Consider the following 19,244-nt stretch of genomic DNA (forward strand, 5'->3'; position numbering starts at 1 on the left):
TAGTTCAGAAGACTGTTACCCTGAAGTTCACCTCTAAATAGTCAAAGATGTGGCCTTCCCTCACCCGTCTAGTCTACCCTAACCTACCCTCAATTGAGTTCCCACAGTGCTGGGACTTGAGTCTCAGCTCCATTCCTGCTTAGCTATGGTGATCACAAGCACATTTTTTCCCTCCTCACTGGGCTTTTGTTTTTTCACCTGTGAAATTAAAGCATTGACTGGGGTCATTTTTCAGTTTTAAGACTCTAAAAAACGGATTGCTTTTATCTTCCATTTCATTCATTCAACAAGTATTCATCAAGCACCTGGTTGTACCAAGCACTCTGCTGGGTACTGAGGACAGAGCAATGAACAAGTCAGACAAGGTCTCTGCCCTCAGGGAGTTTACTTTTCTTTCTTTTTTTTTTTTTTGAGACACAGTCTTGCTTTGTCGCCCAGGCTGGTGTGCAGTGGCACAATCTCGGCTCACTGCAACCTCCGCCTCCCAGGTTCAGGCCATTCTGCTGTCTCAGCCTCCCAAGTAGCTGGGATTACAGGCATGCACCACCACAACCAGCTAATTTTGTATTTTTTTAGTAGAAACAGGGTTTTGCCATGTTGGCCAGACTGGTCTCAAACTCCTGATCTCAGGTGATCCTCCTGCCTTGGCTTCCCAAAGTGCTGGGATTACAGGCGTGAACCGCCGTGCCCAGCTGTGAGTTTACTTTCTTACATGCCAGGAAAGGACCCTCGAAAGCATCTAGTCCAGTCCTTTTACAGAAGAGAAAAGTGAGTGATGATGGCGAGTGACTTATTCAAAGTCACAAAGCAAGAAGTGTCAGAGAAGGCATCCAGGAGGCTGGATGTTTTCATTCCTAGTTTGGGGCATTTTTCTTCCTCGCCACACCTTGTATTGTGAATTCTCCTAGAACATGGTTTATCTCAGCTTGCTAACTAGACTGTGGCCTCTGATAGGCATTTATCCCAAGATATGCTTCACACTGTGCTGCTGCTGGAGTATCTGACAACAGAGCTTACTCTCAGAAACCATCATTTCAACATTCTGAAGCAGAAACTCTCCAGCACACAGGAGTACGATCAGAGTCTGACATGCAGGGCGTGAGCCAGCTCACAAGTAGCTCTGCTCTGCAGGGGCTCCTCTTTTTCATGCCACCAGGGGCCGGAGTCTGTTTCCACTATCAGACTGCATATTTTTCTGTTCTGCTCACTGCTTTCCTACTGCTTTCTTTTCTCCAGATCAGGACCTGAAGTAGGTGGCTGCCCATCCAGGTATTCTACAGGCACTTGCCTATGAAACCTTCACCACTCCGTGAATCTGGTTCTGCAAAGTGGGACAGCTGAGACTTAGGCTAAGTGACTTACTGAGGCAGCAGTCAGCATCGTGTGGGACCGGCCCCCATGCTGTTTCCCAAATGGAGGCACCTTCCTGCATACCTTGGGCATGATCTGTAACAGCTCAGAAAGCTTGGACACCAGCAGGGTGGCACCTATATGGGGAGCACCTGTCCGCACTATCTGCATTCAGTAAGCGTTCATTTCATCACCCTTCACCATGGTCATTTTTTAATTTTAAATTTTATCAAAGTTATACAGGAACATTGATTAAAAAGGGAACTAGTTCTGTAAGATTTGTTAAGACAAAAAGCAGTCCTCAACCTCCCTGTACCCACCCCAACCCCATTTCCTTTTCCTTAGAGGGACCAATTTCAACTGGTTTAATTCTTTTGGAATTTACTTATCTCCAAATAACATGTTTTGTAATACTACTTCCTGTTTTTTCCTTTAGGCCTTATCTGTTGACTTCCCACTATGGAAGACGAGGATTTAGCTCCTTCTTCATTTGCCCCCTCTGTACATATGCACCCCTCTCTGTGCCCCCTTGCTCCCAGTATAGTGTAATTTTTGTAGATAATAGTGTTTGTTATGACAGTGTAAATGCCACTTGCAGCTAAGCCATGTAGTCGGCCATGATTGCTTTTCCTATCTAACACATCACTTTGTTTTGCTTATCTTTTTTCATCCACTTAGGTTTCTAAGGCCTTACCACTAGTCACTCTTACCACTTAAAGTCTGCCAATTACCTAGTTCTTCTCTCAATACATTCTTCTCAGGAAAGTCTCTTGGAGCCTTCTCTCCTGCACTGGGGGGCTGCTACACACTGCTATTCTGGAACCTCTGTTTACCACTGTCCAGGGGATTCCCTTGCCTCTTTCTTGTGTTAGATTGTCTGTTTTCTGGATCCCATGTCTTCTCGTTTTATGCTTTCTTCCCTTGTTTTGATAACATATGTCCTCCAGGAGTTTCCTGGGAGTACACAAGAGATAATTTTTTTCAAAATCTTGTGTGTCTGAAAATGTCTAACACTTGGTTAATTCAGTGTGGAATTCTAGGTAAGAAATCGTTTTGCCTCAGAACTTAAGATTCCTCAGCCCTGTTGTCTTCTAGCTTCCAGTGCTGTTGTTGAGAAGGCCAAAGTCATTCTGATTCCTCACTCTTTGTGTGCGACCTTGCAGGATTTCTTTGTCCCTAGCATTAAGAAATTTTACAATGACACACCCATTGTCCTGGCCATTTGTGACCCTTTCAATCTGAAAAGTCATGTCCTTTCAATTCTGGAGTGTTTTCTTGAATTATTTCATGTCCTTTGTTGTATTTCTAAAACTTATTATTCACATATTGGGATGAATTTCTCATCTGTTCCTTCCTAGTTTCTATTTTGTCTTTTTATTCTACTTTCTGGAAAATTTCCTCAGTGTTTTCTAATCCTTCCATTAAGCATTTTGTTTCTGATGTCATATTTTTTCTTTCCAAGAGCTCCTATTGTAGGCTTTACCCTTGAAAAAAAAATTTTTTTTTTTGAGACAGAGGAGTCTTGCTCTATTGCCCAGGCTGGAGTGCAGTGGCGTAATCTTGGCTCACTGCAATCCCCACCTCCTGGATTCAAGCGATTCTCCTGCCTCAGCCTCCCAAGTAGCTGGGATTACAGGCATGCGCCACCACGTCCAGCTATTTTTTGTATTTTTAGTAGAGATGGGGTTTCACCATGTTGGCCAGGTGGTCTCAAACTCCTGACCTCAAGTGATCCACTTGCCTCGGCCTCCCAAAGTGCTGGGATTACAGGCATGAGCCACCGCACCCGGCCAAAAAGCATTTTTTTGATGAAGTTTTAGATATAGCAAAATTAGATGCATGTGTTTAATTCACTTTTTTTTTTTTTTTTTTTTTTGAGATGGAGTCTCACTCTGTCGCCCAGGCTGGAGTGCAGTGGCACAATCTTGGCTCGCTGCAACCTCCGCCTCCCAGGTTCAAATGAATCTCCTGCCTCAGCAGGAGTAGCTGGAATTACAGGTGCCCACTGCCACGCCTGGCTAATTTTCGTATTTGTAGTTGAGATGGGGTTTCACCATGTTGGTCAGGCTGGTCTCAGACTCCTGACCTCAAGTCATCTGCCCACCTCGGCCTCCCAAAGTGCTGAGATTACAGGCATGAGCCACTGCGCCTGGCCTAATCCACTATTTTTATTTAGTATCTCTGTATACACTAGTTATTTAATGATTCATATCTTATATTTGTATTAAACCCTTTAAGCTTTCATAATGGATTTCTATTAGTTAACATATTTGATCCTTGCCACTTAGACTATTATATATGGATCAGATTTTGGGGTCATCAAGTTCAGCCCTATCAACTCACAGAGAGAAAATCCAATTCCCAGAAAGGTGAAGTATCATGCTGGAAAACACTTGTTTCTGCCAGAACTTAGCAGAGGCATGTGAGACATTATTTGGCAGGCACAAAATTCTGTAGGTTTGTGTTTTCACTCTTTTAAAAAAACTGTTATTGCCAGACGTGGTTACATGATCCTGTAGTCCCAGCTTCTTGGAAAAGTGAGGCAGGAGGATTGCTGGAGCCTAGGAGTTCAAGGCTGTAGTGCACTGTGAATGATCACTGTACTTCAGCCTGGGCAACATGGCGAGACCCTTTTTTTTTTTTTTTTTTTTTTTTTTTTTTTTACAAAAAAGTGTTGGCCAGGCGCGGTGGCTCATGCCTATAATCCAGCACTTTAGGAGGCTGAGGTGGGCAGATCACAAGGTCAGGAGATCAAGACCATCCTGGCTGACACAGTGAAACCCCGTCTCTACTAAAAATACAAAAACAAAATTAGCGGCCAGGCATGGTGGCTAATGCCTGTAATGCCAGCACTTTGGGAGGCCGAGGCAGGTGTATCACGAGGTCAGGAGATCGAGACCATCCTGGCTAACATGGTGAAACCCTGTCTCTACTAAAAAAAATACAAAAACAATTAGCCAGGTGTGGTGGCAGGTGCCTGTAGTCCCAGCTACTCGGGAGGCTGAGGCAGGAGAATGGTGTGAACCCAGGAGGCGGAGCTTGCAGTGAGCAGAGATTGCACCACTGTACTCCAGCCTGGGCGACAGAGCAAGACTCTGTCTCAAAACAAACAAAATTAGCTGGGCCTGGTGGTGGGCGCCTGTAGTCCCAGCTACTCAGGAGGCTGAGGCAGGAGAATGGCGTGAACCTGGGAGGCAGAGCTTGCAGTGAGCTGAGATTGTACCACTGCACACCAGCCTGGGCGACAAAGCGAGACTCTAAAAAAAAAAAAAAGTGTTATAGGCCAGGCATAGTGGCTCCCATAGCACTTCGGGAGGTGGAGGCAGGTGGATCACTTGAGATCAGGAGTTTGAGACCATCTGGCCAACATGGTGAAACCCCATCTTTACTAAAGATACAAAAAGTAGCCAGGCATGGTGGCGTGTGCCTGTAGTCCCAGCTGTTTGGGAGGCTGAGGAAGGAGAATCACTTGAACCCAGGAGGCAGAGGTTGCAGTGAGCTGAGATCTGGTCATTGCACTCCAGCCTGGGCAACAGAGGGAGACTCTGTCTTAAAAAAAAAGAAGTGTTATTGAGGTATAACTGACATACAATAAACTGCATATATTTACAGTGTATGACTTGATAAGTTTTGACATATATATACAGTCCTGCAGCCATCATCATAATCAAGATAGCTATCACCCCTAAAGCTCCCTCATGCCCCTTTGTAGTTCCACCCTCCTACCTCCTCCCAGCCTGGCCCAGGCAACCACTGATTACCTTCTGTCACTATAGATTAGTTTTCATTTGTTAGATATAAATGGAATCATGCAGAATAATCTCTCTTTCTGTCTGGCTTTGTTACATGTAGTTTTTTTGTTTTGTTTGTTTGTTTGTTTTTAGAGAGGGTCTCACTCTGCACGCAGGCTGGAGTGCAGTGGCACGATTATGGCTTACTGTAACCTTGAACTCTTGGGCTCAAGTAATCTTCCTGCCTCAGCCTCCCAAGTAGCTAGGACCACAGTCATGGCCACCATGCCCAGCTAATTTTTAAAAATTCTTTTTAGAGATAGTGTCTTGCTATGTTGCTGAGGCTGGACTTGAACTCCTGGTCTCAAAGGATCCTCCTGCCTCAGACTCCTAAAGGGCTAGGATTATAGGTATGAGCCACTGTACCTGGCCTACATGTAGCTTTGTTGGGTACTTTGGAGATCATACCTGACTGTTCAGGTGGAAAGCCTTCACCAGCTCCACCTCCCTCTACATCCTTTCTCTTCCACACACTGCCCATCTTCCCTCTTCTAGTTTCAGAGGCTACAAGTCTTCAGTGTTCTATTCTTCTCTTCGTATAAGCCTGCTCCCAGGAAAGGACCAGTATACTCCATTCACACTGAGTGACTGATATGACTGATAAGTCTTTTATAAAAGACAAAAACCCACATTTGGCTTGTGCCAAAGAAATAAAGCTCTAATGATGGATTTCCAAGCATAAGTAGATAAGTTTGGAAGAGATTTTTTGACAAGGGCTTCCCTGAACTTCTAGAAGTATGTCCTATATAATGGACTCCTCATGTAGACTGACTCTGCAGACAGGCACAATGAATTGAAATCACCTCTGGTCCCATTCAGAATTTCACTTTCCTGAAATGTCAGCTATTTGAGAGCTAAGAAAAGAGCTAATGTCTTGCCGGCCTTCCTTCCTTTTGGTCTATTTGGCAGAGAATACAATCCTGTATAGATAAAGAGTCATTCAGGAGGGCGGGGCCTCCCATGTTTAGTCCTAATGTCCTTGGTCCCGGTGAGAGGAGGACCATTGGAGGGAGCCCTGGGAAGCTGGACTGAGGTCCAAGCTGGCAACGACCCAAGGGTCACAGGCAGGAGGACCTGGCAGACTTGACTGTCCCACTTCTCTTTTTACTCATTTTTACATTTAATCTTCTTAACAGCTTTGTAAAGCAGGAGAATGGAAAGTATTTCTTTATTTTAAAAATGAGAAAAGAGAGGTAACATAACCTGTGTAACTTCAAAGCCTTTCTCAGCCGTAGCTGTGACTGTAGAGATTTCAGGCCACCTGCCTGCTGATGTCAGGGAACATGGTGGTGTGACACCTCTGGGCTGCAGCAGAGGAGTCAGGGCAAGAAAGGGAAGGGAGTAGAGTCCTCAAGCCCCTACACTCTCAACCATTGTTCCTCCCTCCACTGCCCTATGTGACCGCCCCCAGGTTTACTATTCCTCTCCAGGGGCCTGTTTGAAAATGCATAGAGCCTAGGAGGGGAGGGCAAATGCAGTGGTCCCCAGTAGTTTGTGGAAAGGGAACCATCAGACGTTTTCCTTATGAACAGGAGGACCTGCTTAGGACAAAGCTGCTGGTTAATGGGGAAGACACACAGGCAGTCCTTTTTGGCTCAGTTCAGCATTTGTTGAACACTGACTCTGCCAAAATAGGGCCAGGCACATTTCCCAACCTCATGGTCCTTGGTCCTTGTAGGTCTTTTTTTTTTTTTTTTTTTTTTTGGAGATGGAGTCTCACTCTTATCACCCAGGCTGGAGTGCAGTGGTGTGATCTCAGTTCACTGCAAACTTTCCCTCCCAGGTTCAAGCAATTCTCCTGCTTCAGCCTCCCGAGTAGCCAGGATTACAGACATGTGCCACATACCTGGCTAATTTTTGTATTTTTAGTAGAGATGGGGTTTCTCCATGTTGGCCAGGCTGGTCTCAAACTTCTGGCCTCAAGTGATCCGCCCAGCTTGACCTCCCAAAGTGCTGGGATTACAGGCAGGAGCCACCACGCCTGGCCCCTTGTAGATCTTGAATGGTGGGAAACTGAATAGTGGTTGGTGGAGAGGGAGGAGGTTGTACAGAACCCCTTCCTCAGTAACCCAGGAAAGATGTAGTGAAGGCCAAACCAGGGGAAAGAGCACAGGGAAGAGATTTTAAAGACAATCTTGACCAACTTCAGTATTTTGTCAGGGCTGGCTGCTCCTGCCTCCAGGGACCCCAGTCTGCCTGCTGGTCCTCCTGTGCCAAGGAACTCAGTGGCACAAAACCTCCAAGCAGAAGAAGGCAGGAAAAGGGAGTAGAGCTTTCAGAGTCCTGCTTCTTGTATAAGGACATCTCCTCTCCATCACCAAGCAATGGCAAACTCTCAAAATTAAATTTATTTACAAATCAGACATCCCATGATTCTTTAGCAAGAGGGCAGGCATTTCTATATCTTGAAAATAATAAAAAGGTAAGAATTTCTATGTATTTAATACAATTCTAGTTTGTTATCCTTTATTTCATTTGATTCTATTAATGAGCTTATGCAGTAGCCAGGCAGGAATAATTGGCAGCTAACAGATAAGGAAACTGAGGCACAAGAGAGTTTGACTTATGCAAAGTCACATAGACTCATAGTCACATAGTAGTGAAGCCAGATCTTAACACTTCACAGGCTAGAAGGGGTTGTAGAAGCTGGGACCACAGCTGTTCCAGGGATGTTTGTGGGACAAAGTGGCCTAGGCTAGGAGTTGGGATTTGTTCTGTATTTTATCATCTTTTGAGATTATCTGTGGCCTTGCATGGGTATAAAGATGGATATAAAGACCAGGGTTCTGGTTCCAGTTCTGCCACTCATCTGCCATGTGAACTTAGCATGACTCAGCTTTTTTTGGTCTTGGTTTTCTAATCTCTAATATCAGAATTTAAAGGATCCTGGGATGTTTTAGGAGGAAGGGGCATTTAAATTATATCATTAAAATTTGTTGGGCTAAAAGTGAGAGAAAAGACAATAACCATGAGCACTGGCACAAAGGTGGAAATTCAAGGTCTGGTCTGGAAATAGCTAGAGAAATTTAACTTGGAATATAGAACAGGTGTTGATATATTGAGTTCATTTATTTTGCCTGCTGTATGATAGTTCATTGAAGTAGTAAACCACAGTTCGTATATCCATTCTAACTCTAAAAGATACTAATACTAAGAAATACTAAAAATGTTGCTTTGACATTTTTAGTATTACAGTGACACAATGAACATCCATGTGCATGGTTTTTAAAAATATGTGTGTGACTTGATTGAAGACAGAGGCTTAGAAATGGAAAATGCTAAGTTATAGGCTCTTCACATCTTCAGCTCTACTAGGTATTATGTATTTCTGTTCCTCACCAAGATTTTTAAATTGTTGCTAGTTGGCTGACTGTGAATGGTGGTAAAATATATTTTAAGTTTCATTTTCCTAATTACTAGTGAGATCGAATTTATTTTCATGTGTTTGTTGATCATTTAGGTTTTTTCTTCTAAAGTGTCTGATAATATCTTTATTTTCATAGGAGCTATATATTACAGACACTAATCCTTTATTGATTATATGCATTGCAGATACCTTCTTCCAGTCTGTTGCTTGTCTTTGTACTTTATGTTATTTTTTCATGAAAAAAAATTTTTTTAAAGTTTCATTAGTTAATTTAGCAGCATATTCTTTTATGGCTTTGCTTTTGTGTTTTAAGAAATCTTTGGCCAGAGGTCATAAAGATATTTTCATATATTTGCTTTTTAAAGTGTTAAAGATCTTTGTTTCTTTCACCTTTGTCTTCAATTTTACTTTTCCATGTTTCAGAACCACTTAATGAACCTTCCATGCTTTTTCTGTGGTTTGTAATGTGACCTCTACCACATACCACATTCCCATACAAAGAAAGGTTTGCTTCTAACCTTTGTATCTCATTCACTTCATCTGTTTGCCTGTTCCTGTACCACACTATTGTATCTGTTAGGACAACTCTTCACCTTCTTTAAAAGGAAGAAGATTGTCGTGGCTCTTCTTGGCCTTTTTTCTTTTCAAATGATTTTTAGGATCCAAAATGTATAATTTATGAAAAAAATCTATTGGAAATTTTAAAGGATTACACTTGATTTCCAGATGGATTGGGTATAATTGCCAGTTTTATAGTATTGACTCTTCCCATCCATGAACATGGCACATCTCCTCATCTGAGTCTTCTTTTTGTGCATTTGTTGGATTTATTCTAGATACCTTCTAGTTTTTGCTACTATTATAAATGATATATTTTAAATGACTTACAATAGTTTTTGCTGCCCTATAGGAATGCTGTTGGTTTTTTAGGTTGATTTTATATCCAACAGCCTTGATAAACTCTCATTAGTTCCAATAATACTCCAAAGAAATGTTTTGAATTTTTCTATGTAGACAGTTAATTCAGCTGCAGATAATGTTATTTTGTTTCTTTTCTTTTTCATGTATTATTGCGATCTCTAGGAGCTTTAGTACTATATTGGATAGAATAATGGGTTTGGTCTTGACTAGAAAGAGAAGGCTTCTTATTTTATTTATTTATTTTTTTGAGATGGAGTCTCCCTCTGTAGTCCAGGCTGCAGTGCAGTGGTGTGATCTCAGTTCAATGCAATCTCTACTTTCCGGCTTTAAGCAATTCTCCTGCCTCAGCCTCCTGAGTAGCTGGGATTACAGGTATGCACCACCACAACCAGCTAATTTTTGTATTTTTTAGTGGAGATAGGGTTTCACCATGTTGGCCAGGCTGGTCTTGAACTCCTGACCTCGTGATCTGCCCGCCTCAGCCTCCCAATGTGCTGGGATTACAGACGTGAGCCACCGTGCCTGGCCAAAAGAGAAGGCTTCTATTTCACCATTGACTATGGTGTGTTCAGTGAGATGTTGAAAAATATACTTTATTGAGTTAAGAAAATGTTTTTATATTTCTAGTTTGCTAACAGTTTTTTCTATGATTGGGTGTTGACTTTTTAAAATCAAATGCATTTTCTGCATCTGTTGAGATTCTCCTGTAGTGTTCTTTAACTTATGAATGATATTGAACGATTATCTGATGTGAAACCATCCTTGCATTCCTGGGATAAACCCTACTGGATAATGATTTATATTTTTTTTGTACATTGCTAGATATGGCTTGCTAATCTTTAGTATTTTATATCTATGTTCATTAATAAAATTGGCCTCTAATTTTCTTTTCTCATACTGTCCCTATAGGGTATACAAATGTAAATATATTATTTTTTATAAGAATTAGAGTCATTAGAATTAGAAGGGAATTTAAAGAGCATCTAGTCTGATCTCGTTGTCTTATAGTGGAAGAAACTGGAACTCAGAGAAAGGAAATAGCCTTTCTAAAATCATACAAAATTAGAAACAGAGTTGGGACTAAAGTGCTTGGCAAAGCACTTGCATTTCAAATTACTTTCCCATTCATGATCTCATTTTATCTCCACAGCAGCCCCACAGGGAGGGTAATGCTTATTGTCCCCATTTTATAGATGGGCTAACTGAGGTCCAGTCACTGAGGTCATGACTTATGTGACCCAGCAGAGTTGGGTTCTAGACCCCTCCAAAATTTCTTTTGTTCTGTGCCCAACCCCACTGACACTGACTTATCTGCCTGAAATGAAGGGACCCACTGAGTCATGTATCCAAAATTAATATTTTGTAAGAGTCCAGCAATATTTTCACAGGCATGTCAAATGGATGCCCCATTTGCAGATAACCTTCAATGGGCAAGGATGAGGGCTTTATGGTCCTTAAAGGTCCTTGGTGGCCAGGACACTGTAGAGGCCAAGATAAACCATTGGTCTCTAAGAATGTTCTTTGGTATATAGAAGGCCAGGATCCTTAAATGCAGTCATTCTAAATGGGGTCAGAGTACAAGGCCTTAAGATCCTGTCCTCAAAATTTCAACAGAAAGGGGCTCCAGTTTCTTTTTGTCCCCTCCCCCACCCTCTGGCCACCACCCACCTTCCTCCCTATCTCTCAGCAAGCTGCTTCCTGCATCAGCGCCCTTGTTTTGCTTGTGCTATTTGTGTCTGCTTCTAACAGCTGGCCCCAGCCTGGCAGCCCCTAGCTCTGAGGATTATCCAATTATCCCATTAGCCCAGCATGTCCTTCCTTCCTCCAGAGCTATTAGCTCCCCATCTCCCTCTCCCTCTCTGTCTCCCTGGGCTTGTCCATAGCCTCCCTTGCTCCTTCCCTAGCCAGGCCTAGAGCTGGGTGGGTCAGCCCACAGTCAAAGAGACTCAGAGAATACCAGAGCTGGAAGCGATATGTAGCCACTGCTTCATCATTTTGCAGGGAAGGAAACCCAAAGTCACATGACCAGTTAATGACAGCAGAGAACTAAAACCCAGGTCTCTTGACCCAGTCAGTGTGCCTTACCAAGTGTGTGCTATGCTTTGCCCTAGGATGGAGGAGATACCATCCTCACTCCACTCTCTGGGATTCAAATTTATAGTTTTGGTAGGAAAATAGAACATACACTGGTGAAAACCAGCACATTATTCAGGCGTTAAGTCATAACTTAGCAGCAGAAGAGACGTTATCAGAAGCAGGTAACAAACTTCTAGTGCGTGGGACAGGCATGCATCTAAAGGCACTCAGGAAGGGGAAAAGAGGATTTCAGCAAAGTCTCCCTCCATCTTCATGGAAGAGATGGCTCTTCAGGTGGTCCCTGAAGCATGGGAATTGTCTAAAGTAGGGGAGTGACAGCATCCCAGGCAAAGTGGCCTGCCTGAGAGACAAAGGCAGGGAATGGGGTAAGAGGATGGTAGACAGTTCAGTTTGGCACAGTGAGGGGCAGCGTAGTGGATAGGAAAGTGGGTGGTCAGAGACAGGCTGGAGAGCAAAGCTGTGTCCTTGAATGGCCACAGAAAGAAGGTGGACTTGATCTGCTGCATACTTAGGGTCCACTAAATGTTTTGGAGCAAGGGAGGGACATGGCTGATGCTGTGCTTTGGAGATATTAATCTGACTGCTTGGGCTGAATAGATTGCGGTAAAAGAGATCAACAAAGAGGTCTGTTTGAAGTGTATCCAGGTTGGTAGAGATGATAGTGCCTCCACCAAGACCATGACTTTGAGGGGTTACTGAGGGGTAGAGTGGATGGAACAGATTCCAAAGATGTTCAGAAAGAATTAACAGAATGCAATAGATTGGATTTGGGAAGATAAGGAGAAGAGCTCCTACTAATAGCATTAGGGAAGTAAGTGGCCACAGGAAGTATGGGATAGGATGGAGGAAGCAGATGAGGACCCTCCCCTGCTTCACCCTCTGGCACTCCTTGGGTGAGAGCATTTTGTAAAGTTGGCAGAGTTTGCTTAACCCTGGGCTGCAGGATGCCTTCTCTACCCTATGTCTCAGCCCCTCCAGGCTTCTCTGCTGGATGTCCACATGTTGATCCAATAAATCATCATGATACCCTCCCCAGACAGCAAATGTCCTTCACTTGGGGTAATACCACTGTCATCTAAGGAGGAATTTTTGGCCTTGGGGTGTATTCTGTTAATACAGGACTCTGGGCCTCTTTGATGCCTTTCAATCTATACCAGGTAGTCATCTCCCAGCTATACCCATATATTTGATTCAGGTAGTGACTTTTTAATATATATGTTGTCATTCCCTCCTCCTAATCCTCTGTCTTATCCCACATACCTTCTTTGGGCTTCCATGAACTGAAAACTGAACTGAAGATAATTCTGGCCACAAAAGATGAGCCATCTTCACTAGCCTTGTGCCCTCGAAGTACAGAGGAGTCTCCTCAAGGCCCATAAGGGGGTCCAGGCCTCTTCCAGGCCAGCAAGCACCTGAATATCCTGACATGACTATCCTTGGATCACTGAAGACCCAGCAATGAGTCTCAAATTGTTGCATCTTGGTGGCCTTTAACGTGAACTAGTTATTCTGCTGAAGCTTCTGTGAGCCCAGTTGTGCCTTTTGAAATAGCACATGGCAAGCTGTTTCTCTCATCTGGTCTGTTCACCATAGCTCTCCCTAAGTCTTCTCCAATCTCATGTCCTCCAGACATTTTCAGTTTCTAGATGCTCCCTGTCTTGATCCCCTTCCTTTGGCCACTTGTTAATTCGTTGAGTGTTACTGGGAGGTTACCATCTTGTTTGCAGGCACAAAATGACAAACTCATTTCAGTTTGTTCATGAGCAGATGTGGTGTTGAGAAATGAGCGTGTCTCCTGCCTTGAGTGGGGACCTGGTGAGTCCCTCCAGCCTGGGACTCACTTCCTAGTAACTAGGATGTCAGTGCAGCTTGAGGCTGCAGTTGCTTCTTTCCCAGCCTGTCCCACAGTGTTTGCCAGTGCTCAACTGAGTAACTGTAGTGTCCATGCTGTTTTGAACTGAACTGATAGTAGGCTGGGTCTCTCTATCCCCCCACTCCTCCCTGCACATTGGCTTTTTTTGAAATTGAGCAGGCTTTTTGTTTGTTTGTTTGTTTGTTTGAGATGGAGTCTCGCTGTTGCTCAGGCTGGAGTGCAGTGGCGTGATCTCAGCTCACTGCAACCTCTGCCTCCCAGGTTCAAGTGATTCTCTTGCCCCAGCCTCCCGAGTAGCTGGGACTACAGGCATGCACCACCACACCTGGCTAGTTTTGTTTTTTTTTTTGAGACGGAGTCTTGCTCTGTCACCCAGGCTGGAGTGTAGTGGCATGATCTCGGCTCACTGCAACCTCCACCTCCCTGGTTCAAGCAATTCCCCTGCCTCAGCCTACCAGGTAGCTGGGATTACAGGCACCCGTCACCACGCCTGGCTAATTTTGTTGTATTTTTAGTAGAAATGGGGTGTCACCATGTTGGCCAGACTGGTTTCAAACTCCTGACCTCAGGCAATCTGCCCACCTCGGCCTTCCAAAAGTGCTGGGATTACAGGCATGAGCCACCATGCCTGGCTAGTTTTTGTATTTTTAGTAGAGACGGGGTTTCACCATATTAGCCAGGCTGGTCTCAAACTCCTGACTGCAAGTGATCCACCTGCCTCGGCCTCCCAAAGTGCTTGGATTACAGGAGTGAGCCACCACATCCGGTCTGAGCAGGACTTTACACTGGTCCTTGCTCAGTTTTACCTGGCCAGCCCTTTGAGGTCATTTTGAATCCTGACTCTGTTGGCCCATACATTTACTGTATCCCTTCTCCATTAACCTCTTAGATAAGCCTAAATTTCCCTAATGTCTAGACTTTCATAAACAGATGGGACAATATACGGTTGAAGAAAGTAAATGATCCATAATCAGTGACCCTTGCCTAGGTCGTCTGCCAGTTCCACACCCACCTCCTGGTACCCGGAGATCAGGGACTTCCAGGTGCCTGGCTTGAACTCATACCCACCACATTTCTCCCTCTGGCAATGGCTGGGCAATGTCAGTGAGCAGAATATAGAAGGTGGTCAGTAGCTCTCTTCCCTGCCACCCCATCTTCCTTCCCTCCCAGCCTCCTTTCCACTCTCTGATTCCAAGAACACTGGAGCTATTGATTGGTTACCCTCTTATTTTTCTGAGCTGAGAATGGATTTATTGTTGCAATAATAATGATCATCATTATCCTAGGCATTTGTGTTACATATACCTTCCAAAGCACTGCCACATTTATTTATTTTTTTGAGACAGAGTTTTGCTCTTGTTGCCCAGGCTGGAGTGCAATGGTGCAGTCTCGGCTCACTGCAACCTCTGCCTCCCGGGCTCAAGAGATTCTCCTTCCTCAGCCTCCCAAGTAGCTGGGATTACAGGCACTTGCCACCATGCCCGGCTAATTTTTATTTGTCTTTTTTAGTAGAGACAGGGTTTCACCACGTTGGCCAGGCTGGTCTTGAACTCCTGACCTCGGGTGATCCACCCACCTTGGCCTCCCAAAGTGCTGGGATTACAGGTGTGAGCCACTGTGCCCGGCCCACGTTTATTAACTCATTTTATGTAAAAGTAGGTGTGGCAGCTCAGTGACTTGTCCTGTCAAAGAAGTCAATGGCAAGGCCAGGGATTGAAACTGGTGCTTTGACTCCCCATTCAGCAGTCGGTGGAACAGGGTGGTGGTTGGAAGGAGCAAGTGGTGTGATTATTGGGCATCTCTGAACCAGACAGCAGAGAGAATGAAGTTGAAACCCCAAGAGATAGCCTGCAGGATGCCTGGCCAGGTCCCTCCAGTTCCCCTAAAAGCTCTGGAACTGAAAGAACAATTAATTGTGACATTGGACTGGGACTCAATTTTCCTAAGAGAAAACTTGATAATTTCTAAAAGTCTCATCTATCTTTAACAATTCCAGAAATCTCTGAATATAAACCAGGCTCTATCCCCCTCACTCCCCTTTCCAACCTAACTAGAAAATGTGGGTGGGTTGAGAAAGAACAGAAAAGAAAGATCAAAACTGTGACAGCCTTCTGACAACATTTTAACTTGAAAATTGCCTCCAAATGGATGGCATAATTCAGTGTAGGCAGATGAAAATCAGGCGCAGATTTACTCAGCCCCTCCTTGTTCTTATTTCCTGACCAACACATTGAAGAGATGGGGCCCTGGAGCTGACCGCTGGCCTCTGACAGGCCAGCTTGGTGTGGCCCGCTCTGTGAAGCCCATCCTGACTGCCCACTGGCGTGTGGCTTTCATCTCCTCTGAGAGCCTGTGTGTCCCTCACAGGCTTATTTCCCCCGTCGGGCTTATTCTCCCCGTCGGGCTTATTCCCCTTAGTCAGTTGTTGGCTCCCTGCATCCTGCCCCCGGATCAGTGTGCATCAGCAACGGCTCATTAAGTGGTCGGGAGAGGGACAGAGAGCCAGGAGATAGGGCTCAGGTCCTAACCGGCTCGATCCGAGGGCTAGCTGGTCGTTAGGTGACAGTCCAGATGGCTGATTTGACAGTCACTCCTCTCTTCTCCAAAACAGAAACCTCCTTGGACAAGGCAAAGAAGTGTGGATGGGTCCATGCAAAGCCTTCCCCACCTCCCTCAGAGGACCCTGGGTTGGCTACACCTGTCTCCTGCCCAACCTCATGCTGACTTCCTGGCCTGGCCTTTCTCCTAGGCCAACCTCCCTCCAAGCCTGACTAGTGGGAGGCAGAGGGACTTGTCAGGAAGCTCTGCTAAGCTGCGCTTTCTCCTCTGGAAAAAGAAAGGGTTGAACCAGTCTCACAAGGTGCTTCTCGTAGCTAGGTTCTGTGTTCTGTGTGTCCATCCTCCGCTTCTGAGGTTGTGTGAGTCATCTGACATTCTCCTGCCCCCTCCCTTGGCTGTGCAGCCTGACAGGGGCTGTCCTAACAATGACAGTGACGGCTAATGATGAGTGACAGCAGCAATGAGGGGCACCTTGGGAGAGAGGGGGGATGGGTGTGGGGAGGAGGAGAAGGTGGTAACCTTGCACACTGAGCAGTAAGGGTCAGGGAGGGAGCCACTTGCCTCACAGCACACCTGGGTCTTCCTAAGTTCTGTCCCCTCTAAAGTAACTTCTCCCATCAGCAGAGGGTCATTGCTTAGCATGCTCAGAAAACAGTTGTCCGGCACCAGAGCTCAGGGGAGGGTGTCCAACTGTGGCAAGAGCCCGTAGCAGCAGCCATGCGGGGGAGCAGCACAACATCGCAGGACAGCAGCGGCATCCCAGGCACAGAGTGCTGGCCTCACCCACTTTTCCCTGCGGCCCCAGGAGCAGGGGCGGGCTGCGCAGAGCCCTTCCCACATGCTGAGCAGTTGGATTCCCCCGGGTTCTTGTTTCCTCACCACAGTTGAAAAGACCAGTTTCCCATTTCTGGGATACCAAGTCCCAGAAGATGCAGGGGGCATCAGCAGCTCATTTCCTCACAGTACCCAGGTGGCCCCTCTTCCTGACCTGCTGTGGTTTGCTGTCCCCTGGTCAGCGCACTGAACTGTGGCCCTACTCAGCTCCCTGAGCCCCCAGGTGATGCCTCCCAGAGGATAGGGCCTTAATCCAACCAGATTAAGGTAGGGTTTCAGGAGGGGTGGTTAGAGGAGGAGGGTGAAAGGGAGCCCTCCGGAGGGCTTGTCTCTTGTGAGGGCCAGTGATGAGCCAAGACTGAGCCTGAGCCAGACCCCTGCTCTCAGGCCTCCCTGTGGCCTGGCAACACCTGCTGTAGAGGGGGGCTGGGGCTATCGAGAACATGGATCTGTGATGGGACCCTTATGCGTGGGACAGACCTGAATGAAGCATGTTATCCACCCCTAGCCCTTTGGGAAGGGCAGGGAAAGGGTGGAGAGGGGCCCTTCCACAGAGCTGCAGGGCTTGGAGCAGCCCAGGCCACAGCTCCTGGCAGCCTGGCCCAGGGCAGTGTAGACCAGGGCATAGCCTGCACCCCATGGCGCTGGCGCTGGGATGTTGCTCATGCCCTTCACCAGTCTTCCCATCTCCCTCATGCTGCTGCTGTGGGCACTTATTCCTGTTGAGGTGGGCTCTGCCCACCAGCATGTTTATATGTGCACACATGTATTCTCTTATGGTCAGAGGAATGACGCCTGCATGTGTTCAGGTCTCTGCCCATGTGCTTACACTCAGGCCTGCTGACGGTGGGAACCAACATGGGGTGGGTGTGGACATGGGACCCTAAGCTCCTGACGACATGAGGAGGCCTGTGCTCTACCACTAGGCAGGAGCTGGCCCTGGGAGGACTAGGGCCCATTTGTACCTAGAAGTCTTTGCTGAGCCCCTGGCCCTGTTCTCCCAGCCTCAAAGCCTACACCCATCTAGCTCAGTACTCAAAGCCTGGTTCCCAAGGTCTCAGAAAAGGCTGGAGAGACGGGGTTTCATTCTTCCCTACCTTTGTAGTTCTCTTTCTGGCCTCTTCCCACCAATTGCTCATGAGGACTGGCAGCTTCTGTGCTCTTGGTCTTCTCAGGCACACCCCAGCCACTGTTCTACCCTCAGCCCACAGCCAGTGCAGATCCTAGGAGGGAGGAAGCTGGTGTGGACAGGGAGTGGACTCAGTGCATTTGTATCAGTAGCTCCTTATAGGTTGTCCTGGCTGTCCATAAGAACCCCCTGGGGAATTACTTGATCTACCCTAGCCAATTAATCCAGTGTCTCTGGGGCAAGGGACTGAGGCTTTGGTGCTGATTGAAGCTTCCTAGGTATTTCTGCTGTGCAGCCAGTCTAGAGGACCTCTGAAGATATAACGGTGAGATAGCTAAAACAATCCTTTGTTGGTTTTGGGATAGTTTTGCAGGCATCCATATACTAAAAGTGTAAAGAAGTGCAATGGAAAGGGCCGGGCACGGTGGCTCACGCCTGTAATCCCAGCACTTTGGGAGGCCGAGGCAGGCGGATCATGAAGTCAGGAGTTTGAGACCAGCCTGGCTAACATGATGGAACCCCATCTCTACTAAAAACACACAAAAAATTAGCCAGGCATGGTGGCATGTGCCTGTAGTCCCAGCTACTCGGGAGGCTGAGGCAGGAGATTCACTTGAACCTGGGAGGCGGAGTTTGCAGTGAGCCAAGATCGTGTCACTGCACTGCACTCCAGCCTGGGCAATAGAGCGAGAAAAGAAAACCGTCTCAAAGAAGAAAAAAAAGAAGAAGAAGTGCAATGGAAAGAAATGAAATTCAGGAAAGTGGTTGTTTCCAGGCCTAGGAGGCAGGGTAATGATGGGCAGGGGTCAGATGCAACATTGTAACGTTTCAGTTCTTAAGCAGAGTGCTGAGGACATGATGTTGTTTTATACTTTTTGGTTCCGTTCAAATAGTTCTTCATAAGTTAATGGAAAAAAAGGAACATGGATTTTACAGTCAGACAGACCTGAGTTTTAAGTTCACTTCTGCCACTTACTAGCTGTATGACCTGGAGCAATCATGTAACCTCTCTGGGCTTGTTAATCATCTGTAAAACAGGGCTCACAGGGCTGTGTGAGGATTACCCTTGACATTCTTACACTCCTTCCGGGAGTCCCAGAGTGAGTGAGACCAAACCGGGACAATCACAGCTCTCCGCCAACCTCAGGCAGGGGCAGGTTGCTAACTGTCTTCCAGGCCTCAAACTTCGCCATCACAGAAAGATGGCACCACCTCCTCAGGCAGGAGGCCCGTAAGGCCGGGGTCAGAGCAAAAACACCCCTTCCTTCTAGGTTTCTTTTGTTAAGAACACAAGGAGGGGGATTGTAGGGGAAGGCAGTGTAG

The 19,244-nt window shown here is 46.0% G+C and overlaps 1 protein-coding gene across 2 annotated transcripts in view; it reads right to left on the minus strand.

Annotated features, from left to right (window-relative positions):
• Positions 1-19,244, minus strand: part of ADORA2A (adenosine A2a receptor) — a 71,025-nt gene that overhangs the window by 32,678 nt on the left and 19,103 nt on the right. Inside the window, exon 4 of one of the 2 annotated variants that reach the window (XR_010139435.1) lies at positions 14,739-18,030. The exons of the other annotated variant lie outside the window; for it this stretch is intronic. The gene's annotated coding sequence lies outside the window, so the exon portion shown is untranslated. Of the gene's footprint in view, positions 1-14,738; positions 18,031-19,244 lie in introns of those variants that run through there. 2 annotated transcript variants of the gene reach the window in all.

The sequence above is a fragment of the Pongo abelii genome, chromosome 23, assembly GCF_028885655.2.
Source record: "Pongo abelii isolate AG06213 chromosome 23, NHGRI_mPonAbe1-v2.0_pri, whole genome shotgun sequence".
NCBI lineage: Eukaryota > Metazoa > Chordata > Mammalia > Primates > Hominidae > Pongo > Pongo abelii.